General features: G+C 39.2%; 1 pseudogene; it reads right to left on the bottom strand.

The window, feature by feature from the left end:
- Positions 1–21,256, bottom strand: part of LOC148932819 (carnosic acid synthase-like) — a 74,154-nt pseudogene extending 52,898 nt beyond the window's left edge.
- Positions 21,257–21,586: the final 330 nt, after the last annotated feature.

The raw sequence follows: 21,586 nt of genomic DNA, 5'->3' as shown, positions 1-21,586 counted from the left end.
GACTTCCAAACGTGAAGTTCGAGACGGAACAGAGTAGTAAACAGAAATTAAGAGAACAATTGTTTCTTCGCCCTCAAGGGACGGTGGTGCACTGATACGTAATTCACGAAAACGAAAACCACCCCAAATTTCCCATATCCCTAGTGTGTGTGCTAAGAGCGTGACTGTGTGTGGAGTGTAACCGATCTGCCATTCTTGTTGCGCACTCCTTTATTTATAAGCTTCGAGGTGGGGCCCAGCGAGGTATTGATTGACTTGATTGCCCTCAGCTTTTGGCTTCCTTCCTCTAGCTTTTCCTCGTGATTCCGTTCCTGCTCCTCGCTAGATATCCTCCTCCAGCATCTCCTGGATCTAGCGCTACACACACACCTGGCTTAACAAAACTTGTTAGATCCAGCAGAAATGTGATGTTTTTCACTACATAACCAATGCATGAAATTAGCCTTATCAAGTACATTGTTGTCCGAGGAGTGATCCATGCACTCACCCAAACCAATGTATCTATCGGGCTCATGAGAGACCCTCCCACTGCGGCGCGGCACTACAATATCTGGTGTATTAGTTGAAATTTCTGGAATTGTTGTTACGCTAGGTAATTGTTCTTGGTTAATGGAAGTTGTGACTTGAGTGAGCTCTTCAAGAGCTATCTCACTGCTGGGCTTATGATTCATTACATAGTCTTCCTCTAAGAATGTGGCATGAGTGCTCACAATCACTTTCTGATCTCTGAGACTATAGAATTCATAAGCTTTCGTTCCTCTAGGGTATCCTATAAACACACAAACCTTTGTCCTAGATTCCAGCTTAGTTGGATCCTTTTCCAATACATGAGCCGGACACCCCCATACTCTGAGATGTTCCAGATTGGGCTTTCGCCCATTCCACAACTCATATGGGGTAGTAGGAACAGATTTAGAAGGTAAGTTGTCTAATAGATAGTTTGCTGAAAGCAAAGCATGACCCCAAAACGAGACAGGTAACCGTGCATAACTCATCATCGACCGGACCATATTCAATAAGGTCCTATTCCTTCTTTCAGCCACGCCATTCTGCTGGGGTGTGCCCGGCACAGTCGTTTGGGATTCTATTCCCGCCACTGATAAATAGTCCAAAAACTCGGCACTTAGGTATTCGCCTCCGCGATCAGATCGCAGGCATTTGATACTCTTACCATGATGCGTCTCTACTTTAGACTTAAACTCCTTGAACTTATCAAAAGTTTCAGACTCGTAGCGCATCAAATAGATGTATCCGATTTTCGAGTAGTCATCTGTAAAGGTGACGAAATATCGAAAACCGCCCATTGCCTCGGTTGACATTGGTCCACACACATCAGTATGAATGAGCTCAAGTACTTTCTTGGCCCTATTCCCCTTTGACCTAAAAGGTCTCTTAGTCATCTTGCCTTCGAGACAGGACTCATACTTCGAAAATGGTTCCTTCTCAAGACCTTTAATAACATCTTGATCAACCATCGCATGAATCCTTCTTTTGTTGGCATGACCAAGTCTAAGGTGCCATAAGTACGTTTCATTCATTGAAGTTGAAGGTTCTTTTCTTTTCTTAGAAATTTTCGATGTAGCATTGAGTTCTGATTTACGTTGATTAAATTGTGTAGAAGTGATTGTGTACAGATTGTTTTCCATGATACCACGATAGATATAAGAACCATCTTTCTTAATAACGCAATTGTCATTAAAAGAAATCAAATATCCATCAAAAGACAATTTAGAAACTGAAATTAAATTTCTTCTAAAAGAAGGTATCAACAAAACATTCTTCAAAATAAAAAATCTATCACTAGAAAAACGTAAATAAACGTCTCTCACTGCAACGGCCGCCACTTTCGTAGCGTCGCCCAGCTGGATCAAAACAAATATGATCAGTTGCTCCAGTATCAATAACCCAAGTATGAGTAGATGTCGAAGCCAAACATGACTCGACTACTAGAGCATGGTGCATACTTGTAGCCTTGCCCTTCTTAGGACGATCTGGCTTCCAATGACCCTTCTCTCCACATTTGAAGCACTTTCTAGTAGGCTTCTTGTCACCCCGCTATTTCTTCTTTCCCTTAGCATTCTTAGCTGCCACTGGGTTCGGTGCCTTTTTCTTTCCTTTTCTAGGCTTAGAGCCAGAGGAATTAGGCGTCAAACTTAGCATAACTACCTTAGCTTGAACCATGAGGTCCTCCGCCGACTGAAGTTCAGTCAGCAGCTCTGCCAAAGTGTAATTCCGCTTGTTCATCTCAAAATTGAGCTTGAACTGTTGGAAGCTAGGGGGAAGACTTTGAAGGATTATAGTAACCTGGGACTCGGGATCGATCGTCCCTCCCAAAACCTCAATCTGGTTGAGGTGGCTCATCATCTCGAGGACGTGTTGCCTCACAGACGAGCCTTCCTTCATAGACTTCGTCATGATACTCCGAAAGGCTTGAGACTTAGCCGTTCGATTCTGAGTACCAAAAAGATTTGCGAGATTCGTCATGATCTCGGCGGCAGTTTCCATGGCAGAATGCTGATGCTTGAGTACTAATGACATAAAAGCCAACATATAGCACTTAGCCATCTCATTCGCCTTATGCCACCGTCTATGCGCATCTCGCAGTGCTTGCGCGGCATTAGCTGCCGGCACAGCTGGGCGTGGAGTAGTGAGCACAAACTTGTACTCTTCGGCTGTGAGAACGATATTCAAGTTTTGTTTCCATTCTATGTAATTTTGGCCCTCGAGTTTGTTTTCTTTGAGAATGGCAGAAAGAGGATTAAAAGACATCTTGACGGATTTTATTTCACTGCAAACAAAAGATTTTACTATTTGTCATAAACTTTGTAAAGAAATTGAGTAGATTAACCATAAAACTTTTCAAAATCTTACAACAGCAAAATTAATAAATTGTATCCTCCTCTGGAGGTTAATACGCATTAAAATTTTGACAATTTACTGGTCACAACACCGACATATCAATAGCTTCCTCCTCTGGAGGTCGACACATCTAATGCTGCCTAAGCACGACCATCAGGTTTAGCATTACAGAATTTTATTTCTACAACACCAAGTTATCTCATAAATTCTGATTGAACACTGAAACTCGTAGTTCCTTAGGATTATTGTCCCTACTCTGTAGGTGGCGATAATATTAGGAACCACTTTCTAGTTCATTCTATTTATTATTTGAGAAGTCCGCCCTTATGAACTTACTGTTTTCGTAGGATTATTGTCCCTACTCTGTAGGTGGCGATAATATTAGAAAATCAGCTTCACAAAATTTTGGCAGTCCAACCAATGGAGACCATATATAAACATTTAGTTCATAATTATCGCTTAGATATTTGAGTTATGGTTTTTCATTAATTATTCTTTAGCCTTAAGGCAGATTAAGACTAATTAAATTCTGTTGGTATTTAATTGACTGGATAATTAAATCTTTCATTATCTTTAATATCTTAGTTTAGGAATTATTAATCTAGAATTTAATTCTTATTCATGTAATACTATAAGATATATCTAAAATAAAGTACATTATTTATAATCTTAATTAGACATGAAAAATTAAATTCATATAATGTCCAAGTTCAAGATTAGGAAGAGAATTAAATTATACTCCCTCTGTCCCATAAAAGTTGAGTCGTATTCCTTTTTAGTCCGTCCCAACAAAGTTGAGTCATTTCCTTTGTTAACAAAAGACAAAACATCTAATCACTCTTACTTTATTCCATCATTTACTTTACTCTCTCTTATCTTTCCTACTTTTTTCATCTCTCCTATTTATTTAATATAAATTCTTAATCTCCGTGCCCAAAAGTTTTATCTCAACTTTTATGGGACGGAGGGAGTATTATTTAATGTAATCTTATATATATCTATCTTATTATAGATTCTAGATATACTATATTTAGGAAACTATTAAATTATTCTTATCTAGATCATCTAGGATATAAAATATCCATAGATATAGAAAATAATCCAAATATTCCTAAAATCTAGGGAAATCTTCCTAAAATATTTTATTTCATTAAATAATATTATATTAATGATTTCTATTAATTAATCAATTAAATAATCATCAAAATAATCTTTCGTCAATATCTCGCGATTCGAGGTTGGCACGAATCTACACGACGAAGATTTGAAGATATCCTTCGGAGACGCTCGCCGGGGCGGCGAATTCGCCGCCCGACCGCCGCCGTAAGGCCGCGCCCGAAGGAGCGATGCTTCCTCATCCCTTCTTCTTCCCGGCGTATAACCGCCGCGATCTCCCTCCGTCGTACGTCAACCAGCCGCGCAGCCAAGGCTGCCCAACTCCGTCGAGCTCCCACTGCTCCGGCGATCCTCGCGAGAACCAGCAGCTGCCTCGGGAGGCATGGCTGCTCTTGGTCCGGCGACGTCAGGGCTAGGCGACTAGGGTTCTAGGGTTAGGGTTAGGGTTTCCGGCGAAGAAGGCCAGCGCTACTCTCGGACGAGCAGCGCGTTCCGCCTCCCTCCACCGCCGATGCAGCAGGCTCCGGCTAGGGTGTGTGGTCTCGATCGGCGGCGCGCACGAGCCCATGCTCGTCAGCGCGTCGCCACGTGATCACTTCCCTCGGCTCCCATTCGACGTCGGTCATCGTCGAAATTGATCGGGGCCGTCTAGGGTTTCGATGGATTTTGGCCGGCGGCACGCGCGAGCCCTTGCTCACCGGCACGTCGCCCCATAGTCGTCGACCCTCGGCTCCCACTCTATCGACTACGCTACTCCGATCGCACGTAGTGCGATTCGTCTCGGCACAAGCGTCGACGAATCGCACATCTCGCCCGTTCGAATAATTCAAGTTCTATGATTCGAATGTTCTTGAGTTCAACATGCATAAACAAAAATACTCAAAAACACAAGAACATGCTTCCAAATCAAATAAGACATGCATACATGAATTTCGCGAAATTTAAATCCAAGTAATCAGAGCCAAAGACTGGCTCTGATACCAATTGTTGGAACTGGCAGCGGAAGCGGGCGCGTAAATAACAATCACATAATAATCAGATCTATTTAGCAGATTATTTAGACAAAACCTATTCGCGTAATTATCACATGTATCATGCTCATAACTTGAATTAATCATGCTTTAAGAATATTGAAACCTAAAAGCATGTTTTTCTACGGAGCAGAAAAATACCTAATTAATTCTCCAAAGAATTGAAGATGGCTAGCTTCTTCTCCACGTGATTCTTTGAGTACTAGACCACAAATCTTCTCTCTGGTTCCCGAACTGTATCCCAATATCAGTGTGATCTAATCTTACTAGAATACTAGGACTTAAATAAAGAAGACAGAAGAAATCCTTTTTGGAATAGGAGAGGAATTCGAAAATCTACTCAGCTGGGGAGGGGAATTTTCGAAAATTACAATAATAAAAATTGTGTGTTTCCGTCTCCTTTATTCTCCTATTTATATTAAGTTCCTTTTGGGCACAGACAGGGATCTATGGAAGGTTTTGGATATGGGCTCATCCAATTTACTTTTTACTAATTAAATTGAACCCACAATTTAATATAAGTTATAATTGGAATATTACGAGCAGCCACTACAGAAGTAATATTGAACTCTCCCCATCCAAATCCGAAATTACAAGTAATCCGGGTTTCCGTTTAACTTTCATTTCCCGTGCTTAAGATTAAAATGTCCATTAATTAATTAATGTCTGCTATTGACTTAATTAATTAACTTCTTATTAATTCCAAGAGTGGACTTAGCATGAAACGCTTATTTATTATTCATAGAGTAATCACACTCCAACTAGCTAGGTTCCGAATAATAAAACCTTGTTTCGCGCTCCTCTTGAGGACATTATCAAACCAGACTCAGCTCGCGCACGATTCAATATAATAGCAATCCTAGCACCGCTAGATATTGATCACCACTACCCAATATATCAGGATAATTGGGTTACGAAAAACCCGCACCATTTGATAAGTCAAAGCAGTGCATAATCAATACCGTATGCTCAATGCTAACCTACATTGATTAAGAAATAAATATTTATCAAGACCTCGCCTTTCAGTAGATAGCCTAAGGCAAGTCTTGCTGTTAGATCCGTTCAGTGCTATACCGCACCAATGTCATCTTATTTCAGTAAGGCTTAGAAATATGCGGACTGACATTGCAACCTTTCTCGTTGGATAGTCAAATTCCAACTAGGTTGTGAAATTCATCTTTTTCTTTTTTTAGAACTGACCGTATTACCATAAAGTGGACGACGCCCACAACCGGTCTACTAAAACAAAGACTTAGACTTTGTTAAGTTAACTTATACATTTAAACATGTATTAACATCCATTAAATGTAAAACATAACAACATTATGACAAAAATAATCTGTTTTATTTATTGGAAAATAAAATAAGAGTTTTACAGTATTCAATCACTCGAAACGTGATTTCTAGTATACAAACTCTAACACGCACTCCCTATGATCGAATTCGCTTACAACAACAGCTTCCAAGCAACGTATGAAGCACTGTATGGAAGAAAGTGTAGATCTCCGCTTTACTGGGATGAAGTTGGCGAACGAAGGGCATTTGGACTCGATGCAGTCGAAGAGATGGTCGAAGTCGTTTGACAAATCCGCGCGCGAATGAAGGAAGCCCAGGATAGACAAAAGTCATACGCCGACGTCCGACGGACGGACTTACAGTTCCACACTGGCGATAAAGTTTTTCTCAAGGTATCCCCGTCAAAAGGGATAACGCGTTTTGGGGTTAAAGGGAAACTGAAACCGCGTTTTATCGGACCGTATGAAATTGATGAAGGAGTAGGACCCGTAGCTTATCGTTTAGCGCTACCGCCCAGCCTTGGGAACGTGCACAACGTCTTTCATGTGTCGCAGTTGCGGAAATACGTGTTCGATCCGAAGCATGTGATTCGCTACGAGGAAGATGTCGTAAACCCGGATCTGAGCTACGAGGAGCAACCCCAGATGATCTTGGATCGAAAGGTCCAAACCTCGAGAAATAAATCTACTGCCTTCGTGAAAATTCAATGGAGAAACCACAGGCCCGAAGAAGCCACGTGGGAGCTTGAGGATAAGATGATGGAACTATACCCGGAACTCTTCCCATGAAGGTACCAAATTTCGGGACGAAATTTCTTTTAAGACTGGTAGGATGTAACATCCCGGATTTTCGAACCCTAATTTTAGAGCCCTAGAATTTTATTGATGACGTGGGAGACGAGAATTAATTGATGGATGAATTTATTGCATGAGTTTCTTTGACCGAGTCGAGTCTAGGGTTTGTGTTAGAAGTTTGAAAAGTCAAACTTGTTGATTATATGATGTGGCATGTGATTAAATAAATTATGAGGTGAATTATTTGTTTAAGGGTGAGTGAGAATATTAGGGAAAATTTCCATAAATACTAGCCACCTAATTCTTGAGATTTTCGAACCCCTTCACTTTTGGAGAAGAAATTCTATTTTTCCGGATTTAATTTAATTCTTGGGGTATTTATCCAAATTAAATCCAAAACCCAATTATTCCTTATTCCTCAATGAGAAAAATCGACACACCCTTTATTCTTGGTGATTTTCGAAAATCACGTATTCTTGGGAAGAAAGAATTTATTTTATTTTAATTGAGCCCTTGGTTATTTCCTTCCATACCTAGAATTTAAATATTCTACCAAATCTTTTCATTCCTCAAGAGATCTTGTCATATCTTATTTAAGTTAATACTAAAAATCCATGCCTTATTTAAAAGGCATAGAACACGCCTATTTCCAATCCCTAGTTGGGAGAATTATTATTTTTATTTTGCTCCGTGATATTTTATTCTACTCCGTAAAAGATACCAAACGAAATCTTGGCTAATTAAAAGCCACAATTTTTGAAACCTACGTGCTTGAAACCCTAGATCTTTTTATTTCTTCTTCCCTACTCCACAATATTTTATTTAATTGTGTAGAATCAAATCTTACCAAATATTCTATATTATTTACCTAAAGATCTTATTGAGCACTATAAATAAGTGAAACTCCTAAACCCTAGCCCCAAAGAAATCGCCTCCCCCCCCCACCCCATATCACACGCCTCTCCCTCTCTTCTCACTCTCTCTTAAATTTCTTCTACTTTTCTCCATTAATCCTCCATCCTTTGAGAAGAAATAGAGTTTGAGCCTCGAGATTTTTGAAGAACCAAGTCTTTACTTCGTTTCTACCGTTCGTTTTTCTCAAAAAGGTATTCTCATATTAATCTTCTTCTTTCTACTCGATTCCTCTTCTTTCTAACCAATTAATTGGTATTCTTGAACCCTCATGCATCTTGTTTGAGTAAAAGTGGGATAAAGGGGATATGGAAATATGTATCCATGTGTGTGGCGTGTGTGTGTGTATGGCGTGTGTGTGTGCGTGTTGTGTGTATGTTGGCAAATTACCCTTGTGTGACATATATTGATATTAGATCTAGAGTTGAGATACGAATGGAACTTATGTGATGAACATGGCCTTGATTGATGATAGATAAATCGATGGGAAAAGGGAAAGCGTTGAGACATGCATGAGTTAGGAGTTTGTGTTGAATCTGATTTGTGATATATGCCTATGTGATTAAAAGGTGAAACCTCGGTTGCGAAGCGAGTTAACAAAGGAAATAACATACTTGAAATCTAAGCAGTCGAGGTGGGCTTTATTCTTAAACTCTCTCTTATGTTGCAAATTTATGAATGTAGAGAAATAAGGGTGGTTTAACTGTTATGTCATACCTATGTCTGTTTTGTTGTGACATTGTGCGCCTGATGCCCAGTTTGAGAGTTCGCTCCATTGGGCTATAGGGCTATGGATATTTATAAACGAATTCGGGTCTGAGTACGGGCCACAAACCCTACCAGGCTGTGTACACGGTGGGATCGGGAGCCGTCCTTGCTAGTCGGCTGGTCTCGTGGGCGAAAAGTGTGGCCACACTTTCGTCGCATGACTCAACTTATTTTTAACACAAGTATACCTGCAAGTGTACGGGGCTAATGTAGCAAATAGTAAGCAAAGAGTATCGTATCCACAGAGACAATCAGTCTCAACCTAATTACCACGAACCAACATCAACTACTATCTAGATGAATCAGAATTTTGGTTTTTCTAAATCTATTTAAAAGCAAATAAGAAAACAGATGTAGATCATAGATGAGAAGGGTAGAATCCTACGGGATCGATAATGTAACATCTCGGAATTTAGAACCCTAATTTTAGAGCCCTAGAATTAATTGTTGATGACGTGGAATCGAGAATGCATTTATTTCATGAGATGATATGGTCAAAATCGGATCTAGGGTTGTGTTGAAAGTTTGAAAAGTCAAACTTATTGATTTAATGATGTGGCATGTGCTTTATTAATCTGTGAGATTATGTGGTAAATTAATTATCTAAGGGTGAGTGAGAATATTAGAGAAAATTTCCATAAATACTTGTCACCCAATTCTTGAAATTTTCGAACCCTAGCCCCCTTTGAAGGAAAATTCTATTTCTTCCGGAATTGATTTAATCCTTGGGATATTTATCCAAATTAAAATCCAAGAGCCAATTATTTCCTTATTTCAAAAGAGGAAAATCAAGCCCCTTATTTTCCTAGGTGATTTTCGAAAATCACCCATGTGGGAAGGAAATATTATTTTGCTTATTTAATTGATCCCTTATTTGATTTCCTTCCGTACCTAGAATCTAATTATTCTAGTCAATAATTAAAAAATCCATGTCTTATTTAAAAGGCATAGAGGCGCCACTTTTGACTCCAAGAATGGGAGGATTCTTATTTTATTTTGCTCCGTGATATTTTATTCTACTCCGTAAAATATACCAAAAACAAAATCTTGGCTATTTAAAAGCCATAATTTTCGAAACCTATGGGATTTGCCCTAGGATTTATTTTTGTTAATTCTTCTTCCCTACTTCACAATATTTATTTATTTAATTGTGGAGAATGAGATCTTACCAAATATTCTATTCTAATTACCTAAAGATCTTGTTGAGCTCTATAAATAAGAACCAAAACCCCTAACCCTAGCCCCATATTTTCGGCCCCCACCCTCCCATACACTCTCTCAAATTTTCTTCTTCTACTCTCCAATATTTTGCTATCTTCTGGAGAAGCATTGAAGTTTAATCCAAGGACTTTGAAGGATCAAGGCTAATACTTGTTTTCTACCGATCGTTTTTCTCAAAAAGGTATTTTTGTTTAAGAGTTATGCTTGTTCTTCTTCTACTTCTTCTTTTTCTTCTTCTAACCGATTAATCGGTCTTCTTGAACCCTCATGCATCTTGGTTAAGTGAAAGAGGGATAAAAAGGGATGTGGGAACATGTATATGTGTGTGTGCCGTGTGTGTGTGTGTGGCGTGTGTATGTTTGTGCCGCGTGTGTGTGTTGTTGTTGTGTTGTGTAGTGTGTGTTTGATGGCTAAATAATCTTGTGTGATAAACATGATCTTGATTAATTAGTGATGATAAGATAAATCGTTGGGAGGAGGGAAAAGTAATGAAACATGCATGAGTAAGAGTAGTATTGAACCTAATTTGTGATATGTGCCTATGTGATTAAAAGGTGAAACTTTGGTTGCGAAGCCGGATAACGGAAAAACGAAACTACTTGAAAACTAAGCAGTCGAGTATCGTATCCACAGAGACAATCAGTGTCAACCTAATTACCACGAACCAACCTCAACTACTATCTAGATTAATCAGAATTTTGGTTTTTCTAAATCTATTTAAAAGCAAGGTAAAAACAATTAAAAACAAATAGAGAACTAAAAGCAAATAAGAACACAGATGTAGATCAAGGATGAGAAGGGTAGAATCCTACGGGATCGATAACAATTATCCTATGCTCAACTAACTTCCTAACTATGCCAACAAAGGGTCTCAAGGGTTATTAAGCTATCACTAAGGTAAAACTATATCTTTTCTCAAAGCATATAATTTGTAGATTGCTGCCTAGAACCGAAGTCTCCTTCCTAGAACTAAGGCAACAACTCCTAATAGCTCCTAAGATACTTAGCTTCATTCAAAGGCTCAAATCTCTTGATTATATTGGCAAAGACGTCAATTTCTTCTCTTTCAAATTAAACTACTCACTTCTCAGTTCTTGTAGTAAAATCCACATGTATTTATAAGGTGATCAGTCAAATAAATGTATAAGCACAGAAGAAAACGAAGAGAATGGTATGCATTACATACGAATCGGACTTCAAAATCTCCACATAAGCTGTCTCGAACATTGAGCAGCTGCACATCCATATATTTTGTACATTTTTCTACACATTCTTCACAAAATGGTCAAAATACCAACATAATAGAGAAGTAGCTATAACCATATCTCAAAGTACACAATATATGATCAAAGTCCTCGAGCAATGAAGAAAAAGAACTAGAAGAAACTTGGATTCAAAAGAGTTTTAGACATCATCATCGTCTCAAATAATACGGAATAAAGGAGCATATCAGAATACAAATTCCATCAAGTTAAGCCGTCGAATGCACTTTTACTACTAACTCATATATCACCTTGAATTCATGCTTCACTCGGGATATATATATGTGTGTATATTCACCTCACTCAAAAGTGTATAGGATATCAAGTAACATTCAAATCAATCAAAAATGCATGGTTTACCATACGCTTGCTCAATATCTAACCTCTCATCTACTTCGTGTGACAATAAATCTAGAGTCCGAAAGGTCTTTTGTTTAGGTTATAATGTAGGTCTTTGGTAAGGTAGGGTAATATTTGGCTAAAGTGACTAAATTCACAATAAGATGTGAAATTCTAAGATATTACACAATCCACTTTCAACTTCAACCATTCACCAAAACGCTTCTCAACAATAACTAGATTTTGTCTAATTTCTTCCCAACTTCCAAAGACCTCAAATTATTCTCTATACACTATATTTTTCTTTCTTTTTTTTATTTCTTCCTTTCTTTCTTTCGTTCTTTATTTCTTTCTCTCTTTCTTTTTTTTTCTTTATAAGTACAACCAATTTCCAACTTGATAAGCTAAACACGACCAATTTCTTTCAACAACTAAACTCTCCAAATTCTTCTTTTCATAACTCAACAATTCTAGAGTCTAGGATTCCCAACCCCTTTGATTAGCTTGACAAAGAAAAGGCAATATAGGCTCAAACTTGGCTATTAAGGGTATTATTATATAATAAGGTTAGTGTTTAGGTAAAAATGAGGCTAACAACAATGGCCTAACATCTTCCCCTATCTTTAAGGTCACTATGTAAACTCAAGAAGACAAGGAGCAAGTTCTAGAAACACATACACAATTGATGATAAATCACACATGAAAGAATTAAAAGCTCAAGTCTCACTGGGCAAATAGCATGAATCAAGGCAAACAAGCAATTCGTTACTTATGCATCCTATTACTCAAACTCTCAAGTCAATGGTCAAGTGATAGCTCAAAGTGGAAGGTTCTTTTATCATAGACGACTAGTCTTCACCCAAATTACTATCAAATTTTTCAATTCAATTTCAAAACCCAACTAATCAAAGTAAGCATTCAAAGAGTTCTAACAAAATAATTCTATCCTAAAACAAAATAAAGCAACAAAAGCAATAAGATACGTACCTCGTTAGTGTCCCTATCCACCATATCATCCCCCCAAACTTATTCAAAGCTAAGCAAAGAATAAGTTTGAAAAGTTGGTAGAGAAGGGAGACAGTAAGCAAGAAACAAAAAAAAACACCAAAAACAAAATGAAACGATAAAATTAAAAGTTACCTACTAGGGGTTACCTCCCCTACAGTGCCTTTGGTTATCGTCGTTGGCTCGACGTCCTCCATGAGCTGCATCATGTCACGCCATAAATGGTGGTGTTGGATTTTCTATCAATCTTGGAAGCATATGATCTAGCCAATCTCTTCTTCCACCAAGTAGTTTTCAAAGCTTCATCACAAATTTTGGTTTCCACTTTGGGTGAATTTGCAACTTTTGTTTTCTTCTCCTTCACTTAAGAATTTGGTGCAGTCTCTTGTTTAGAAAGTGATCCACCACATGAACCAAACATCCACTGTGGCAATGAAAAATCCCCCAATGCGGACTCAATTGCTTGTGTCTTTTGGACCTTCACAACATGCACAGCTTTGCACTCCATCTTCATAACAAGTTCCCCATCTTCACGACTCTTCATAGCATTATAGATAGACAAAATGTGTCGTTTGTTTCCCATACGGAGAGTGAGCTCTCCCTTTGCTATATCTATCAATGCTTTTCCCGTTGCTAGGAATGGGCGCCCTAGGATAAGCGGCACATTCATGTCTTCCTCCATATCCAACACTACAAAATCGACGGGAAATATGAAGTCGTGTACCTTCACCAGAACATCCTCAACAATTCCTTTAGGATAGGTGACTGATCTATCTGCCATCTGCAGTGTGATTGTAGTCGGCTTGAGAGTGTCGATCTTCATCTTTCTGAAAAATGATAATGGCATCAAATTTATGCTCGCTCCCAGATCATACAGTGCCTTTGTCTGTCTGTCATTTCCAATGACGCATGAGATATTGAAACTCCCAGGATCTTTAAGCTTGGCAGGTAGCTTCTTTTGAATTATCGCACTACAGTTTTCAGATATGTTCACCGTCTCATAATCAATCCACTTCTTCTTCTTGGAGAGCACATCTTTTAGGAATTTTGCATACGTAGGCATCTCTTGCAGAGCTTCCACCAATGGTATATTAATGTGCACCTTCCTAAAAATATCGAGAAATTTGGAGAATTGTTCATCCAACTTCTTCTTCTTCACCGCAAATGGGAAGGGCACTCTAACTGTCGTAGGAATGGAGGGAGGGGGCAGCTTTTCTGGCATTGCGTCTTTCTTGGTCTGAATGTCCACCTTATTCTTTTCCTTGGAATTCTCTTCTGCTCTGACATCTTCCTCTGGAGTACTCTTCTTTTCCTCTACAGGCATGGAAGGTCCTTCAGAGCTGTTACCACCTCTCAAGTGTATGGCCTTGCAGTCTTTGGGATTGTTTATGGTCTGTGCTGGAAATTTCCCTGTCTGATGTTGGACACCTACAGCTTGAGAAATTTGACTAATCTGAGTATCAATGCTCTTCATATGCACATTCAAGCTTTGCACGTCGTTTTCAACCTTCCCCAACCTTTGACTGGTGCTCTCCATGTACTTGTCAGTTTTCTCCATGTACTTGGTAGTCTGATTCATGAATGCTGCCAAGATATCTTTAGTAGTAGGCTTTTTCTGCTGTTCTACCAACCCATTAGACACTGTGAATCCTGGCGGTGGTTGTAGGGCATTGTTTGGATTCCCATATGAGAGATTGGGATGCACTTTGTTACCATAGTTGTTATAGTTACCACCACCTTGGTTGAGGCGATAGTTGTTGAAGTTCATGTTGTTCCCTCCTTGGTGCACATAGTTCACATCTTCAACTCTTCCTTGCAGTTCTGGTACAGGTTGTCTCATCTCCATGATCCCCAGTTGAGTGGTTAAAAGATCTAGTTGCTGAGACAGCTTGTCTATTCTATCATCTTCTACAACAGAGGCCACCCTGTATGACTTGTTTCTTTCATTATTCCATCCTTCATCAGTGGAAGCTACTCTCTCAATCACTTGCATGGCATCATTCTCTCCTAATTGAAGGAGTGCTCCTCCTGCGCTCCAATTCAGTTCACGCATTGCGTCTGGAGTACACCCCCTATAAAAAGTTATGACTTGGTGTCCCGGACTTAGACCATGTTTGGGGCATCTTTTCAGCAGTGTCTTGAGTCTAGTCCATGCTTCTCGGATTGTCTCATGAGGCTTCATCTGAAACTGAATTATCTCTGCTTGCCTCTTTAGAACTTCACTGGGTGGGAAATACTTCTCCAAAAATAAGTCTACCATGGCATCCCACGTTTTAACAGATCCTGACCCCATGCTGTCGTACCAGTCTCTAGCATCATCTCTCAAGGGAAATGGAAATAGCCTTAGTCTGATTTGTTCATCTCTCACCCCATTAAGCTTCACCGTGTTACAGATCTGAATAAACTTAGTAAGATGCTTGTTGGGATCTTCATTGGCCTTCCCCGCGAAAGCATTAGCCTCAGCCATATTTAGCAATCCTGGCTTGAGCTCAAAATGATTGGCATCGATCCCGTCGTTGCCAATTGGTGGGTCATCTACCCCTCTGTAAGCGTACATGTTTTGCACTGGCACCATGGCTTGTTGTTCATTTTTTTCTTTAACTTGTTTCACCAAATCTGCAAGTTGTAGTTGGAGCTGTTGGACTACCGGATCTGGATGTGGTGCATTGTTCTCTACGTTGTCCGCCATTGTTATTGCAACAGGAATAGGCGGTTCTCTCTTATGAGGCGAAAGTGATCGCCTTTGGTTGAGCCTTCTCTGAGCGTTTCTCCTTCGATTGGATGCTTCGATCTCAGGATCGAATAACTCTAATGGTTGCCCCTTAGAGCGAGTGAGCATACAACCTGAAAAGAAAAACACAAAAGTGAGAATAACTCAAAAAGAAAAGAAAAATAAAGCAAGTAAAATCTAGATTAGTAATCTTAATTTTTATCACGATATTAGGCTATAGTAACACAAAATTGTCCTCGGCAACGGCGCCAAAAACTTGACTCAACTTATTTTTAACACAAGTATACCTGCAAGTGTACGGGGCTAATGTAGCAAATAGTAAGCAAAGAGTATCGTATCCACAGAGACAATCAGTGTCAACCTAATTACCACGAACCAACCTCAACTACTATCTAGATGAATCAGAATTTTTGTTTTTCTAAATCTATTTAAAAGCAAGGTAAAAACAATTAAAAACAAATAGAGAACTAAAAGCAAATAAGAAAACAGATGTAGATCAAGGATGAGAAGGGTAGAATCCTACTGGATCGATAACAATTATCCTATGCTCAACTAACTTCCTAACTATGCCAACAAAGGGTCTCAAGGGTTATTAAGCTATCACTAAGGTAAAACTATATCTTTTCTCAAAGCATATAATTTGTAGATTGCTGCCTAGAACCGAAGTCTCCTTCCTAGAACTAAGGCAACAACTCCTAATAGCTCCTAAGATACTTAGCTTCATTCAAAGGCTCAAATCTCTCGATTATATTGGCAAAGACGTCAAGTTCTTCTCTTTCAAATTAAACTACTCACTTCTCAGTTCTTGTAGTAAAATCCACATGTATTTATAAGGTGATCAGTCAAATAAATGTATAAGCACAGAAGAAATCCAAACAACCACATGAGCCAAGGCATAGAAAAAGGAAATCAATTAAACATAAGAATCATTGTATCTCCACCGTAGAACTCTACGAAGGATTTAGCTACTCATATTCAACACAAAAGTCAAAGAAATATTCAAAGAAATATTCAAAAACATTATTTGAACAAGAATAAAACTAAAAGTAGAAACTCCTAGAATTGGATTGGGCGGATTGGAGGTCTCGTCTTCAATCTTGCGATGAATACTCGTCCTCTGCTCGTTCTTCTCTTCTTCCTAGGTGAAAAAGTGGTATATTTGGGGTAGGAGACGTGTAAGTTGTTTTTGGAGGCGTTTCCTAGGCATATATATACCTAGGGTGGACTTTGGGCCCAAAATAAGCTGTCCGACGAAGCTGGCGGGTCGCCAGGTTGGGTGTGCGTCGAAGCTGGCGAGTCGCCAGCTGCTTACGGCGTTTTTTTCGTGTTTTGCTGGCGGGTCGCCAGCTATGTCACTGCTCTGCGCAGTCTTGGTAAAACGGCCATAACTTCTTCTACCGAACTCCGATTGAGACGTTTAAGATATCCACGTGAAGCTCTTTCGAAGACAAAGAGAATGGTATTCATTACATGCGAATCAGACTTCAAAATCTCCAGATAAGCTGTCTCGAACATTGAGCAGCTGCACATCCACATATTTTGTACATTTTTCTACACATTCTTCACAAAATGGTCAAAATACCAACATAATAGAGAAGTAGTTATAACCATATCTCTAAGTACACAATATATGATCAAAACCAAGTAAAACTATCCTCTAAAATCATGTAAAATCCAAGTGAATCATCGCACCATGGAAAGATTGCGATTGTGATTGTGGAATTTGATGAGAAAAGTGGGGAGTTGTTTGACTGGTCAGTCTATGGAAATATTGATATTGTGATACTCGTGATATTCTCTTAACTACTTAAAACTTGAGTTCACCATGGTAAGGGTGGCATAACTTATAAAATGTTTTGGCAACGAGCTCACTGAGTATTTCAAAATACTCAGCCCTGCATGTGTTTTCCTTATGTTCAGGTTGAATGGTGACGAGCGGTGGCGGGTGTTGAGCATATTAATTAATTAAGATGGATGTTTTGAACTTCGAGTGTAGTCGTGTCCTCATATATGGCTTCACTTTCTCTTGGTCGTTTCCGCTGAATTTTTGATACACTTTAGTATTGTTTTGGATACTTTGCACTTATTCCCTTCGGTTTGGAAGCTTTAGACTTCTTGTGGCTTTCTTGGAAATTATGTTAAACTCTAGAGATTTTTGGTCGTAATTTATGGTACCTTTCTTTTACTTATTAAAGCTTCTAGGTTAAACCGTTGACTTATTGCTCTGATAGTTCCTTTAAATACTTTGGTCAAAACTCTTTAAATGAAACCCTAGCCTATGTTAAATTCTTTCAAGTCCGTTTTGATAGCAGTCGCCGCATTTATTGTACCCTAGAAAGGCGGGCTGTTACATGAGTACTATAAACATACTCAGTGCACTCGTGCCGAAAACAGTTTTATCAAAATATTAATTATCATGTCATTTCCAAGTGTCCATCGGGGTTTTATCTTTAGAAATGCCCGAGGCATCAAAATATTCCTTTTATCCAAAATCACGGTCGCGCAACCATTTTTCTCATCGACGTTTACCATATCCTCATTCTACATGACAAGGAATGCGGCTGCATTCCAGGTCACTAGACCGGCCAACCCGTACGCCAGCACACGGTCTAACATTGGTGTACACTAACCCAAGTAGAGTTTGCGGCTCTACAAGGATCCGAATTCGATTAAATCAATAGTGGCATAGCCACAAGGGATAGGCACGACAAAACAAATCACGGCATGATAACACATATTTCATTCTCATCAATAAAGATTTAGAACGATGTCCTTATTTTAAAAGAAAAGCCCACCTCGACGGCTTAGATCGAAAGTATTCTCTTCCCTTTGCTATCACGCTGTGAGCGCGAGTTATCACCTTTAAATTATGTGTATTACAAATCAGTTTCAATCATTGATTCAAAAATCATGCATGTCCCCAACGTTTCCCTTTTCCCATCAATTCGTTTTAATATCACCATTCAAAATCAAGACATGATTATCATATCACTTTTTATTCGCATTACAACTCCAGATCTACCGTCGAAACATGTCAAGCATGAGTGTTTCACATCACACATCACACGCATAAACACAAACACACACGCACACACACCGAGGCACGCACACACACACGCACGATCCTCACACACACACATGCATCCCATTCATCAATTGGTTTCCCCTTTTCACTCGATCTATATGCATGAGGGTTCAAGAACACCGATTAATCGGTTAGATGAGAAAAGATAAATCAAAATACTTCTTCTTGATAAAAACGATCGGTAGAAACAAAGTAGAATCTTGATTCTTCAATAATTCTTGAGGCTTCAACTTGGATTCTTCTCAAAAGATGAAGAACTCTTGGAGAAAAATAGAAGAAAAATTGAGAGAGAGTGGGAGAGTGGGAGGCGTGAATTTGAGAGAGAGAGGGGGCGATTTTTTTTTTATTTAGGTTTAGGGTTTCACTCTTATTTATAGAGTGCAAGATATAATATCTTTAATTAAATAAATTAAAGATTTGAGAAGATTTGGTGGAGTAGTTGGCGTTAATTTTTGGAGAAATAAGGGGAGTATTCGAAATTTAGGCTATTTAATTAGCCTATGATTTTATTTGGGTATTTTACGGAGTAGAATAAAATATCACGGAGCAGAATAAAAATAATAAATCCTCCCAAATACATGGGGGATAGGTAATTTTTAGCTCCTTCCACAAGGAATTTAATTAAATTCCTAATTTAAATAGGATATGACAAGATCTCCTTAGATACGGTAAGATATACTAGAATATTTATATTTATTCATGGAAGAGAATAAATAAGGGATCAAATAATATAATAAAATAATTCATTATCTCATAAATAGGAGATTTTCGAAATCTCCATGTGTAAGCATAGGGGTCGAAAAATCCATGGAGGAATTAGAGAATATTTGGACGTTGGATTTAATTTGGATAAATATCCCAAGCAATTAATTAAATCCAAGAAAAATAGTATTTCTTCTTCAATAATACTAGGGGTCGAAAATTCCAATAATATGTGTAGGATATTTATGAAAATCCTATTTAGTCTCACTCATCCCTTGGGAAAATAATTCGCCACAATATATTTCACCCCGCATCAAAATATTCACACAATCACGTCACAAAGTCCACCATTTTTAATTTCACCTCATATTCTCAACACATTCACCTTTCAACGGTCATGTCATATATTCCACATCTTTGACTATTCAACAGCCACGTCATATACTCAACATATTTGATTATTCAATTCAATCTCAACTCCAAATCGCAATTAGGTCACAAGGAAAATCATGCAATTAATCCACTCATCAATTAATCCACATACTTCATAGCATTAAAAGCATTTAATGCCAAAAATTTTATGACTCAAAAATTAGGGTTCGAAAAAGTGGGGCGTTACACAACCCCTTTTTCAAGCTCCCAATCGTAGTTATGACACATTGTTCCAACCATACATTGCAGCATGCGAGCAGCTAGTGGCATTCCGGGGCAAATTCTCCGTCCTGAACCAAAGGGGATCAACTCATAATGTTGGCCCTCAAAATCTATTTCACTATCCAAAAACCGTTCAGGCTCAAAACTCTCTGGATTCTTCCATATGCTCGGATCTCTTGCAATCTCCCAAAAGTTGACTAATATTTTAGTGTCTTTGGGGATTATATATCCACTCACTTCTGTTTCCTCTTCCGTTGCACGAGGAGCTAACATAGGCGCGGACGGGTGATAATGGAACACTTCTTTGATGGTGGCTTGCAAGTATGGGAGTCGCGAGATGTCGGCTTCCTCCACCATTTTCTTCCCTCCAAGAACATTCTTGAGCTTCGCTTTCAGCTTTGCCATTTTGTCCGGGTGGAGTAGTAATTCCACCATTGCCCACTCCGATGTGGCTGCACTTGTATCTGATCCTACAATAATTATGTCCTAACATGTATAGAATACAAGTTAAAAATAATTTATCACAATTACATAGATAAATTAAATCGTAAATTGTCCGAAAAGTCATAACGTTTAATCAAAATTACCACAAACATATGCTTGATTTCTTTAATGCTTAACTTATACTCAGATCGTTCGGAGAGGTCTAGCAGGGTTGCGAGGAAATTGGTCTTCATCTGGTAAGACGACGTCGTTCTTGCTTGCAACCGCTCATCGATGAGGCCCTGCACCAACTCGAGCAGACTCCCGAGGTGATAAGTGAGCTTTCGCCTCATCCCTTGCGGATCCAATGGAGCAAAGATGGGGAAGAAATCGGCGACATTCGGAACGCCTATGTACCTCGTGATGGCGTTAACATGATCCCTGAATTTCGATTTAGGAGTTGCAGCATCGTGGAGGCGAACTCGATGAGTTCGATGGAGAAAATGGTAGCAAACATGAGATTTGTCATGGTGGTGAAGGTGGCTTCTCCGACGTTCATTGCTCGGCCCTCTCCGCTGCACTTAGTGATGTATTCGACGAGCTTTCGCAGCCTCTCCTGCCGGATTTCTTGGTTGGCTTGGAGAGCTGGGTTGGAGAAGAGCTTCTCTCTCGCTACTCGCCTCAGTTTCTTCCATTGTTCGGAGCTAGAGGGGAGCATGTTCATCGAGATTTCATCGTGGCCGAGTATGCAGACCGCGTGCGGAGTGAAGGGCTTCGAGAAAACACGGCCTTGTTTGTGGAGCACTTCTTTGGCTAGCTCGGGCGAAGAGACTACCGCGGCGAGCTGGTTGCCGAGCTTGAGGGACATCAAGGGGCCGTAGGTTTTGGAGAGGCGGGCAAGGGACTTGTGGAGGTTTCGGCCGAGTTGGAGCATGTTTCCGATTATCGGAAGACGAGGGGGGGCCCGGAGGGGACTTGCCGTTGCTACGGCCTTGCCGCATTGAGTAGACGAGGCATGCTGCTAGGAAGGCAAGGGATAGAACAATCAAGAGTTGCATTTTTTTTGTTTTCTTTTTTGCATGCCTCTTGTTTATCTTTATATAGAAAGCCAATAACCTAATGTGGCTGACTCATCACATTTTATACTCCCTCCGTCCCATAAAAGATGTCACACTTTTCTTTTTAGTTTATCCCACAAAAGATGTCACATTTCCATTTTTGAAAAAAGTTCTCTCTCACATGAATATAAAAATAATATTTTCTCTCTTCATTAAACATATAAAATAAAACCTCCTAAAATCTCGTATCGTCCCACAAGTGTGACATCTTTTGTGAGACGGAGGGAGTAGTATTTACTCCATATTTCTTTATTTGGATGCAAGGTTCAC

The sequence above is a fragment of the Salvia hispanica genome, chromosome 2 (assembly GCF_029641045.1).
Source record: "Salvia hispanica isolate PSC_SH4W2 chromosome 2, Shi_PSC_v1, whole genome shotgun sequence".
NCBI lineage: Eukaryota > Viridiplantae > Streptophyta > Magnoliopsida > Lamiales > Lamiaceae > Salvia > Salvia hispanica.
The sequence above is the reverse complement of the archived record's forward strand: the minus strand, read 5'-3'. Positions and strand labels throughout refer to the sequence as shown.